We start from the raw sequence: 12198 nt of genomic DNA on the forward strand, positions 1-12198 counted from the left end.
GTGTAGATTGATGAAGGAACAAAACGATTTAATCCATTTTAGAATAAGGTTGCAACGTAACAAAATTTGGAAAAATAATGCACGGAGTCTACCAAACATCAGAAACACCTTCCTAATATTGACTCCAATGCTTCCCACAGTTGTCAAGTTGGCTGGATGTCCTTTCGGTGGTGGACCACCCTCTGAATGGTACACATAAACAATACATGTCTGAATTGTCTCAAGGCTTAAAAACATTCTATAACTTATTTCCTCCTGTTCATCTACACTGATTGAAGTGAATTTAACAAGTGTCATCAATAATGGATCATAGCTTTCACCTGGATTCACCTGGTCAGTCTATGTCATGGAAAGAGCAGGCGTTCCTAATGTTTTGTACACTCAGTGTATATATGAGAGGGAGGGAGGGAGAGAGAGAGAGAGAGGGGGGCGCTCTTGACATTAGTAAAATATGTGTAGTAAGATCTCTCTTCAATATCAGATGTGCATTCCTGCTTCTTACGTGTGTGTGAGTGTGTGAGTGTGTGAGTGTGTGAGTGAGAGAGAGAGATTTAACAAGAGGAATCATAATGTACTTTTAATGCATTCCCTTGTGGCCTTTCATTCCTATGGGGAAAAACCGCCAGCCTACATAGATTAACACTAGAAGGCGTCTACCCACTAGAGTAGTTCTCTTATCACAATAGTCCTATATTCCCCACATTGGGCTGGGTTGTTGTTCTTTGTGCTCCAGGCCATGTTATCTATGCTTATGCCATGGAAATACTCCTCAGCTCACAGACCAATCACGGGATAGACTTAACAGGAAAGAAGGCAGCTTCCTGTACCGGCTGAAAAGAGCTCCTAAATTATTTGGGAGCCCATCAAGCCAAAACACACCTCAACATGCCAAAATCTTGATGAGATGAGACCAAAATAGAGCTTTTTGGTAAAGCACACCATCTCTTTGTTCACAGAAAACAAAATGAAGCCTTCAGATAAAATAACAACTTCCCTACAGTCAAACATGGAGGAGGTTCAGTGATGTTTTGGGGTTGCTTTGCTGCCTCTGGCACTGGGTTCCTTGAACGTGTGCATGGCATCATGAAATCAGGAGAATACCAAGGTATTTTGGAGTGCAATGTTGGACCCAATGTTGGACCCAGTGTCAAAAAGCTGGATCTCTGTCAAAGGTCCTGGGTCTTCCAGCAGGACAATAACCCCAAACGCACTTCAAAAAGTACACAGGATGGGTTCAAGACAAAACACTGGACTGTTCTGAAGTGGCCAGCAATGAGTCCAGATCTAAATCCCATTTAAAACTTGGAGAAATCTGAAAACAGCAGTTGGGAGAAGGCCCCCTTCTAATCTGGGAGAACTGGAGCAGTTTGCACAAGAGGAGTGGGCCAAACTACCAGTACAAAGGTGCAGGAAGATATTTCTGATGTGCCGATTCCATGGCACGTGGTTTATGAATTGACACACAAAATGACACCGGATTCAAAACAGAATTTTTCAATTGAAATTATTATACAAAATTATTGCAACTAATAGAATGTTATATATATGGGGGATACAATCTTCCCAGCTCTGAAGATTTTGCTGCGAGGAGGCAAGAGTCATTAGATAATTTATTTTGGTACTGTCCATATGTAGCTCATTTTTGTTCACAGGTCCAGGGAAGGCTGAAGAATCGCAACATTTACCTGGAGCTAACGCTGCAGATATCAATACTGGGTGATTTGAAAAGTCATAGTCAATCGATCAATAATATAAATTATTTTACAATCTGTAGAAACTATGAGAATAGAAAGGTTCAATACTTTTGTGAAGCATCACAGCACAGTTTAAAAATATATGGCAAATAGAAATCCAATATGTGTAACGGGGTGAGTAACTGGTTGCCGGGAAGTCAGGCGTAGGAGAGCAGAGATGGGTGATAACAGGAGAACTTTAATATACACCCTGGCCCAAAGGCACAGGCGAGGCAGCACAAAGCACAACCACGGTAACATGAAGCAGATTAAACAAAACAAACAAACCTAGGTTTGAAACAAACCTAGCGCAAGCCAGCCTGACGTTGGCTAGAAGACCGGTGAAGTCGACCACCAAATGCCGCCCGAACAAGGAGAGGGACTTACAGTACCACCGGGGCCTCACTGCAGTGACGGTCTGCGCTGGCCTTCTGGAGGTGAACATGGGCGGCGTCCCAGGTCTCCTCTGCGCGCCTGAACCAGTCGTCCACCGCAGGAGCCTCGGTCTGACTCTGATGCCAATGCGCCAGAACCGGCTGGTACTGGGCGAGAGGCGAGAGGTTAGTGGAGGAGTGGCGGAGCGAGTTCTGAGCCATCTCGGCCCAGGGCACGAACGCCGCCCACTCCCCCGGCCGGTCCTGACAATAAGACCACAGAAACCTACCCACATCCTGGTTCACTCTCTCCAACTGCACATTACTCTCGGGGTGAAAACCTGAGGTAAGGCTGATTGAGACCTCAAGACGTTCAATGAACGTCCTCTTGGGACCCCGATCAGACACTATATCCTCAGGCACCCTGTATTGCCGGAAGACGTGTGTAAACAAGGCCTCTGCAGTCTGTAGGGCCGTAGAGAGACTGGGCAGAGGGAAGAGACGGCAGGACTTGGAAAACCGGTCAACAACGAGGAAGATTGGTGAGGAAATCGACCGACAGATGCGATCAAGGCCGTTGTGGAACGGGTAAGGGTGTAGCTTACCTGTGGGCAGGTGCCTAGGAGCCTTCCACTGGACGCACACCGAGCAGGAGGAAACATAAACCCTCATGTCCTTTGACGAGGTGGACCACCAGTACTTCCCACTCAGACAGTGCACCGTCCGATCGATGCCTGGATGACCAGAAGAGGGTGAAGTGCGGGCCCAATAGATCACGGACAGCAGACGGAACATACAGACGGCCAGCGGGACACTGGAGGAGAGCGGGCTCTGCACGTAATGCCCGCTCAATGTCCGCGTCCAGCTCCCATACTACCGGCTCCACCAGGCAGGAGGCCGGGAGTATGGTAAGGATCCATGGGCCGCTCCTCTGTGTCATACAGCCAGGACAGTGCGTCTGCCTTAACATTCTGGGAACCTGGTCTGAAAGAAAAGGTGAAAACAAAACATGGCCCACCTTGCCTGACAAGGATTCAGTCTCCTCGCTGCCTGGATGTACTCTAGGTTGCGGTGGTCAGTCTAGATGAGAAAAGGGTGTTGAGCCCCCTCAAGCCAATGTCTCCACGCCTTCAACGCCTTGACCACAGCCAACAGCTCCCGGTCCCCCACATCATAGTTTTGCTCCACCGGGCTGAGCTTCTTCGAGAAGGAGGCACAGGGGAGGAGCTTCGGTGGCGTACCCGAGCGCTGAGAGTGCATGGCTCCTAATCCCAGCCTCGGACGCGTCCACCTCCACAGTGAACGCCAAAGAGGGATCCAGATGGGCCAGCACGGGAGCCGAGGTAAACAGTGCCCTTAGGTGACCAAAAGCCCTGTCCGCCTCAGCCGACCACTGCAAACGCACCGGGCCCCCCTTCAGCAGTGAGGTAATGGGGGGCGCTACCTGACCAAAACCCCGGATAAACCTCTGGTAGTAATTGGCAAACCCTAAAAAACGCTGCACGTCCTTTACAGTGGTGGGAGTCGGCCAATTACACACGGCTGAAATGCGGTCACTCTCCATCTCCACCCCTGAGGTGGAAATGCGGTATCCTAGGAAGGAGACGGACTGTTGGAAGAACATGCATTTCTCAGCCTTAACATACAGATCATACAACAACAGTCGACCAAGCACCTTGTGCACCAAGGACACATGCTCGGCGCATGCAGCGGAGTATATCAGAATGTCATCAATATACACCACTACACCCTGTCCGTGTAGGTCTCTGAAAATCTTGTCCACAAAGGCTTGGAAGATTGACAGAGCATTCATGAACCCGTACGGCATGACAAGGTACTCATAATGCCCTGAGGTGGTACTGAACACTGTCTTCCACTCGTCTCCCTCCTGGATACGCACCAGGTTGTAAGCGCTCCTGAGATCTAGTTTAGTGAAGAAGCGCGCCCCGTGCATGGACTCAATCGCTGTGGCTATGAGAGGTAGCGGGTAACTGTACTTCACAGTGATCTGGTTAAGGGCTCGATAGTCAATACACGGGCGCAGACTTCCCTCCTTCTTCTTCACAAAAAAAACTTGAAGAGGAGGGGTGAAGTGGAGGACCGAATGTACCCCTGACGCAGAGATTCGGAGACATATGTCTCCATAGCCGCCGTCTCAGCCTGTGACAGGGGATACACGTGACTCCTGGTAAGTGTGGCGTCTACCTGTGGGTTTATCGCACAATCCCCCCGATGATGGGGTGGTAATTGAGTCGCCTTCTTCATGGAGAAGGCGAGGCCAAATCGGAATATTCGGGGGGAATGCGCACGGTGGAGACCTGGTCTGGAATTTCCACCATAGTAGTACCAATGGAAACCCCCAAACACCTCCCCGAGCACTCTCACGGCCACCCCGTGAGAGCCCTCCGTTGCCATGAAACAGTGAGGTCATGACAGGCTAACCAGGGAAGTCCTAGCACCACGGGAAACACAGTAGAATCAATGAGGAAGAGACTGATTCTCTCCCTGTGACCCCCTTGCGTCACCATGACCAAAGGAGTGGTGGCCTCCATGATAAAGCCGGACCCTAATGGTCGACTGTCAAATGCGTGAACTGGAAAGGGCCTAACCACTGGAACAATGGGGATCCCTAAACTATGGGCGAATGCTCTGTCGATAAAATTCCCAGCCGTGCCTGAATCGACGAGCGCCTTATGTTGGGAATGCGGGGAAAACTCAGGAAAGTTGGCTTGCAAAAACAGGTGGGCAACAGAGGGCTCTGGTTGAGAATGGTGCAAGCTCACCTGGGATGATGCCAGAGCGCTCTGCCTGCTGCCTCGACCCCCAGACAAACCAACCCGACACAGACCGGCAGTGTGACCTTTGCGGGCAGAGCGGCGGGTGAACTCCTTGAAGTGGTCCAGCGCCACATATCCTTCTACCCACACGGCGTTAGCCCTCTCCAGGGCTTTCCCCGAGAGGCACGAGATGAGGGCGGACACCCTCTCACGTCCCGAAGGAGATGGGTGGACAGTCCCCAGATACAGGTCCAGCTGCAGCAGGAACCCCTGGCAGCGTGCCGCCGTCCCATCAAACTCCCTGTGAAGGGATAAACGAATCCCCCTGGGACCAGGTGCAGGGGAGGCGAGTAGTGGAGACCCCTGTTGTGCTGGTGGGGCTGCTGGAGGGACTCCCTGTCTCTCCCAGCGGTCCATAGTCTGGACGTGAAGCATTGCCGAATGCTCCCGGACGTGCTCCTCTACCCCCACAATGGTACCCGCTTCTGCTGACTCCATTGATTGTGTGGAATTCTGTAACGGGGTGAGTAACTGGTTGCCGGGAAGTCAGGCGTAGGAGAGCAGAGATGGGTGATAACAGGAGAACTTTAATATACACCCTGGCCCAAAGGCACAGGTGAGGCAGCACAAAGCACAACCACGGTATCATGAAGCAGATTAAACAAAACAAACAAACCTAGGTTTGAAACAAACCTAGCGCAAGCCAGCCTGTAGCGTAACACCCTGCACAAAGAACAATTCCACACACAGACATCAGGGAAACAGAGGGTAATATACATTTAGTCTGATGAGGGAATGTGAACCAGGTGTACGGGAAAACAAGACAAAACGAATGGAAAATGAAAGGTGGGAGTGTCGATGGCTAGAAGACCGGTGACGTCGACCACCGAATGCAGCCCGAACAAGGAAAGGGACCGACTTCAGTGGAAGTAGTGACAATGTGGATGGTGTTAAGAGATAGATGGGAGGGGTTGAATGGAGCTGAAGGGTGGGTCTAATAACGGCAAGATAACAAATGTAAAACATATGGGGTCTGTAAAATGTATATAGGTTCAGAACTTTTGTGAAATAGCAAATATATGGCAAAAATATATGGCAATTGGAAATGGTGGATTGGAAATTATGCAGACAATTACATTGATGGAAGCAACAATCTAATTGCAATATTAAAGTTGATCCACCTCCAAAATAAATAAAAAATACAAGGAGTCGCTAGAACGCAATGAGCCAAATAAAGCCTCTCCCTTGGTCAAACCCTCCCCTAACCCAGACAACGCTGGGCCAATTGTGCGCCGCCCTGTGGGACTCCCAATCATGGCCGATTGTGATACAGCCCAGAATCAAACCCGGGTCTGTAGTGACGCCTCTAGCACCGTGATGCAGTGCTTTAGACTCCTGCCCCACTCGGGAGGCCCTTCTGTTTATTTTCTGATTTAAATGGATATAATAAGTTCAGAATAAAACATTTAAAAAGGTTCTGTAATATTAGCAGTAAAATCAAGAGTTGTGGGAACCAAATACTTGGGTAAATTTAAACTTATTTCAAGGGAAAATTGTAAGTTACTTGAAAAAAAGTGCTAGGGTGCCAATATCTTTGGCCAAAATTTTACTTGGCTCCAGGACTAGGAAAGCAGTTACAGCTCTTAGTAGTCTACATTAGTAACCCCATCCACCAGATGTCCCGCTTGGAACCGTGCCCAAAATAAGTTAATTTTATTAACCAGGGTCTGTGTAATGTGTACCTTGATAATGTGTGCTGTACACCTATTAAGTGGAATTGGCAAAGTGAAGAATAAAACCTTCAAATAAAAAAAAACGACCTAAAAATGTTTTGCACGTTGACATTCAACACTTCGAAGCAGGAAGCCCTAATGTTACCAAAACGTTTTATTACGTGTATTGATAATGTCAACCTTGTATAATGGTTGGTTAGTTGTTAACACTTGGCACAAAAGTCAATGCAGGGTTGGGGAGTAACTGATTACATTTAATCGGTCACATGTAATCTGATAACAAAACTGTAACGTAATAAGCAAAAATAATGTAATCAGATTACATATACTTCAGAAAAACTAAAGGAAAACTTTTAAATTCAGAAAGGATGCTTGTGGGAAAAAAATACATCATGACAACTTTCTGTTTTGTCAATGACATTTAATTCAGCAATGAAAAACAGTGCAAGTTTAAGTTTGTTGCACCTGAGCCAGTCTGACCACAAGTCAGAGACCACTATGATAACACACCACATGTATTTGGATGATTTTTTTACTTCTCCTAATGACTCTTAAGGAGGAAAGTAATCAGATTACATTACCGAGTTCGGGTATTCCAAAAGTTATGTTACTGCTAAACATGTTGGAACAGGTCACTAATAACTAATTGATTACATTTAGAAAGTAACCTACCCAACCCTGCATTTATGAAACAATGGATAATGGCATGTATTGATCTATAGCAGGGGTATTCAACTGTTACCCTACCAGGTACTTTTTTTAAAGGTCTACAAACTTCAGGGCAATAAATATAAATATTTGATTACACATGTATTACAATAGGCAATATACATGTATTATTCCTTCTTTACATGTGAAATAAGGGTATGCAATAAAATGCAAGATGCTGTTTTTGTGCATATAACCCTTGCCTTGATCTCCAGACTTTTTCTGGTACTTTTTCTGCAATCCTGTATGGGCCTGATATGATGCATTATGAGTAGGCCTAACAGTAGCCCACTGAAAGCTCCCCTTTTTCTTTTTCTCTCTGACTTTCTCCCTGACTTTCTCTCTCACTGTTCACACTCATATTCTTTACAATGTTTCCATATCTAAACGCATGAGTTCCAGTGCTGGAAAAAGTACACCATTTTCATACTTGAGTAAAAGTAAAGATTCACTTTTTTTTTAATTACTCAAGTAAAAGTGAGTCACCCAGTAAAATACTACTTGAATAAAAGTCTAAAAGTATTTGGTTTTAAATGCACTTAAGTATCAATCATTTAAAATGTCTTATATTAAGCAAACCAGACATATACCAGACAGTTCAACACTCAGACATAATTTAAGAAAGCATTTGTGTTTAGTGAGTCACAAGATCAGAGGCAGTAGGGAGGACCAGGGATGTTCTCTTGATAAGTGCATGAGTTAGACAATTTTCCTGTCCTACTAAGCATTCAAAATGTAACCAGTACTTTTGGATGTCATGGAAAATGTAAGGAGTAAAAAGTACATTATTTCTTTAAGAATGTAGATGATTAAAAGTATAAATTGTAAAACATATGAATAGTAAAGTAAAGTGCAGATACCCAAAAACACTACTTAGTACATTAACGTATTTTTACTTTACACAACTGTTGAATTCTCTAGTGAGTCTATAAAAAACCTTCCAGGTTCTCGCGCGCGCGCGCGTCATCAGCAGGACCCAGAGAGGCTGATGAGAACAGTGGCAAGCTCTGCCTTTGCTTACGTCAAATGAAAGAAAGAGCCGTTAGTCCGTCTAGAACGAAACCTCACTCCCTGGCTTGAACGTAAGTGTTATTTTAGACACAAGTCACCACTTTTCAAGGGTAGAGTCTTGTAATGACGGCATCGAAGCTCGCGCGCCCCCTCCTTCCCGTTTCCGCCCCACCCTGTCTGTACCTACTCAATGCCCTGTACTGTGAAAACCCCTCTGTGTCAAATCTATTTTTACACCCAACCACTACCCCTTTTCTATTTTTAGGGATAAAATCTGCAGCCGGGTCTCAGACTAGACGTAACATACTAAATGTAAATCCAGGACACTGAAATTAGTATGAAATGTTAAGTTTGGTATTTTTACATAAGACAGAAGGTTACTTAAGGCAAAAATGAAAGGAGGGTGGTTAGACGGGGTGGATAGTTGGGCTTATAATGCAAATGTCTAGCAACCTAAAGGCACGTTCCAATATCATCATGGGGAAATATAGCTTTTTAGCTAATTAGCATGTTAGCTAACCCTTCCCCTACCCTTAACCCTATTAATCTAACTCCCAACCTAACCTTAACCCCTAGCCTAAATAACTTTAGCCACCTAGCTAACGTTAGCATTAGCCACCTAGCCAACATTAGCCACAACAAATTGTAATTCGTATCATATCATACGAATTGTAATTTGTAATATATCATATGAAATGGACGATGGACATCCACAAATTAATACATACCAATACGAAATGTAACATTGCATACTAAATGGAGGGAGACAGATTTACATGTACTATTTTACATCTACCCCTATTCCAGGTTGAAAATCCCTGTACTTTGTCACAGTTATGGGTCTAATATTTAACCAGGTGATGATATGCCAAGTAGAAGTGTTATAAAGTGTTGTTATTTTATAAGCTACAGGTATGGTGCACGAGCCCAAATATAACCACCACAAAACATTGTTGATTTATTTTTTATATACATATTTGATACATGTTTTGTGAGAATGACGCTGCAATGAATAGCAGCTGTCTTACAGGCTCCTGACCAATTATGTTTTTTTGCTCTGATCTTAACTTTTTGGGTACATAATGTTTCCGCCATCGTGGACAGGTGGAATTGCAATGTCCTGTTGCACACAATACAGGCAACTGTTGGAGTTAAGCCTCTGTAGCCGTTCCTGAGGTGACAACCTAGCTCTGCCCCGTTGCGTAGGCACAGTAGAAAACGAGTCACTCGTTCCCGATGATTCCCGAGGGTTGTTCGGTACCTTCGAATCCTCTCGGAAATGCAGGCATCAGGGACTTCTGGGGTTCTTCGGGGGCGAACGAGCAGCCTTGGACGAACGAGTGTGGCCGAAAACAGACCTCCTCTCCCTCCTGCACTCCCGTACATCGATCCTTATTGTTAAGGCTATGAGGAAGTCGATGTCCAGGGGTAAATCCCGAGTTGCGAGCTCGTCTTTAATCTCCTCAGATAGTCCATGAAGAAAGGTATCAAACAGAGTATCCGGGTTCCAAGTCTACTGCGTAGTCTGCCACACTACGGGGTTATTGACGTAATCGAAGTAGCTTTTGGGCCGCCTCTCTCCCAAACACCGGAGAATCTAATACCTTCCTCACCCCTGAAATGAAATCTTCCAAATGAAGGCAAATGGCGGATAGTTGCTCTCAAGCCGCCATAGCCCAGGAGAGTGCCCTACCAGACATTAGCGTTATATTATAGGCTATTCTCAAACGGGATGAAGGGAACAAAGAGGGCTGCAACTCAAAGATGAGGGAGCACTGGGAAAGAAATGCCCGGCAGGTTACAGGACCCCCAAAATAGAGCTCAGGAGAAAGTAAGCAGGGTTTTCGGGAAGCCGGGGTAGGCTGTACAAAATCACTGGCAGGGGAATTACTGAGTCTGGGAGGTCTCCGTTGTGGCATGCTGCCTGATCGATAGTCCACAGAATTATTATAGTAACGTCTTGAAACCCTGGTCATGATGTACCCAACAGCGTATGGAGACCTTCCATAAGGCTCTGAAGTAGCTCTTCATGTTTTTCAATGGTGGCTGGTCCGGGTCTGCTGGGTCAGTCATGGCCAGTTCGTACGATAATGGCACAGGGCGAGACCCAGATGCGTACACAGGAGGCAGATGGTTCTAGTCTCTGATATTTATTAAAATACAAGGGACAGGCAGAAGTTCATTAACCAGGTCAGAGTCCGAAAGGTACAGGGGAGCAGGCAGGCTCGAGGTCAGAGCAGGCTGAATGGTGAGGCAAGTGGGCTCAGTGTCAAAGCAGGCAGAACAGGTTGGAACAGGGAGAGCTAGTAAACAGACTTGGAAAAACAGGACCATGGAAAAACACACGGGTATGCTTGACAAGACAAACTGGCAACGGACAAACAGAGAACACAGGTAAAAATACACTGGGGATAATGGGGAAGATGGGCGAGATCTGGAGGGGGGTGGCGACAAGCACAAAGACAGGTGAAACAGATCAGGGTGTGACAGGTAGGGGTGGTCTACAGAAGATAGCCCTATTTGGTAAAAGACCAAGTCCATATTACGGCAAGAACACGTCAAATCAGCAAAGAGAAACGACAGTCCATCATTACTTTAAGACAGGTCAGTGCGGAACATTTCAATAACTTTGAAAGGGGCGACGCACAATTGGCCTAGCGTCGTCCGGGTTAGGGAGGGCTTGGTCGGTAGGGATGTCCTTGTCTCGCGCTAACCAAGGTTGCCAGGTGCACGGTGTTTCCTCCGACACATTGGTGCGGCTGGCTTCCGGGTTGGATGCGCGCTGTGTTAAGAAGCAGTGCAGCTAGGTTGGGTTGTGTATCGGAGGACGCATGACTTTCAACCTTCGTCTCTCCTGAGCCCGTACGGGAGTTGTAGCGATGAGACAATATAGTAGCTACTACAACAATTGGACACTGCGGAATTGGGGAGAAAAAGGGGTAAAAACTCAACAAAAAAACAAAACAAAAAAATAACTTCGAAAGTTTCTTCAAGCGCAGTCGCCAAAACTATCAAGCGCTATGATGAAACTGGCTCTCTTGAGGACCGCCACAGGAAAGGAAGAGTTACTTCTGCTGAAAAGGATAAGTTCATTAGAGTTACCAGCCTCAGACATTACAGCCCAAATAAATGCGTCACAGAGTGCAAGTAACAGACACATCTCAACATCAACTGTTCAGACGAGGCTGCGTGTATCAGGCCTTCATAGTCAAATTGCTGCAAAGAAACCACTACTAAAGGAGAGCAATAAAAAGAAGAGTCTTGCTTGGGCCAAGAAACACGAGCAATGGACATTAGCAATGGAAATCTGTCCTTGGTTTGATGAGTCCAAATTTGAGATTTTTGTTTCCAACCGACGTGTCTTTGTAAGATGCAGAGTAGGTGAAAGGAGGATCTCCACATGTGTGGTTCCCACCGTGAAGCATGGAGGTGCAACATCTGTTGGTGGAAGAAGGTGAGGACCAAGGTGCAGCGTGGTACGTGTTCATCTTTTTTATTTGAACTGAACAACAAAGAGAATGACCGAAACAGTTCTGTCTGGTGCAGACACAAAAACAGAAAACAACTACCCACAAAAACCCAGTGGGAAAAGGCTACCTAAGTATGGTTCTCAATCAGAGACAATGATAGACAGCTGCCTCTGATTGAGAACCACACCCGGCCAAACAACAAAGAAATATAAAACATAGAAAATGAACATAGAATGCCCACCCTAGTCACACCCTGGCCTAACCAAAATAGAGAATAAAAGCATCTCTATGGCCAGGGCGTGACAGGAGGAGGAGGTTTGATAGTGTGGGGGTGCTTTGCTGGGGACACTGTCAGTGATTTATTTAGAATTCAAGGCACAGTTAACCAGCAT

The sequence above is a fragment of the Oncorhynchus nerka genome, linkage group LG8 (assembly GCF_034236695.1).
Source record: "Oncorhynchus nerka isolate Pitt River linkage group LG8, Oner_Uvic_2.0, whole genome shotgun sequence".
NCBI classification, from domain to species: domain Eukaryota; kingdom Metazoa; phylum Chordata; class Actinopteri; order Salmoniformes; family Salmonidae; genus Oncorhynchus; species Oncorhynchus nerka.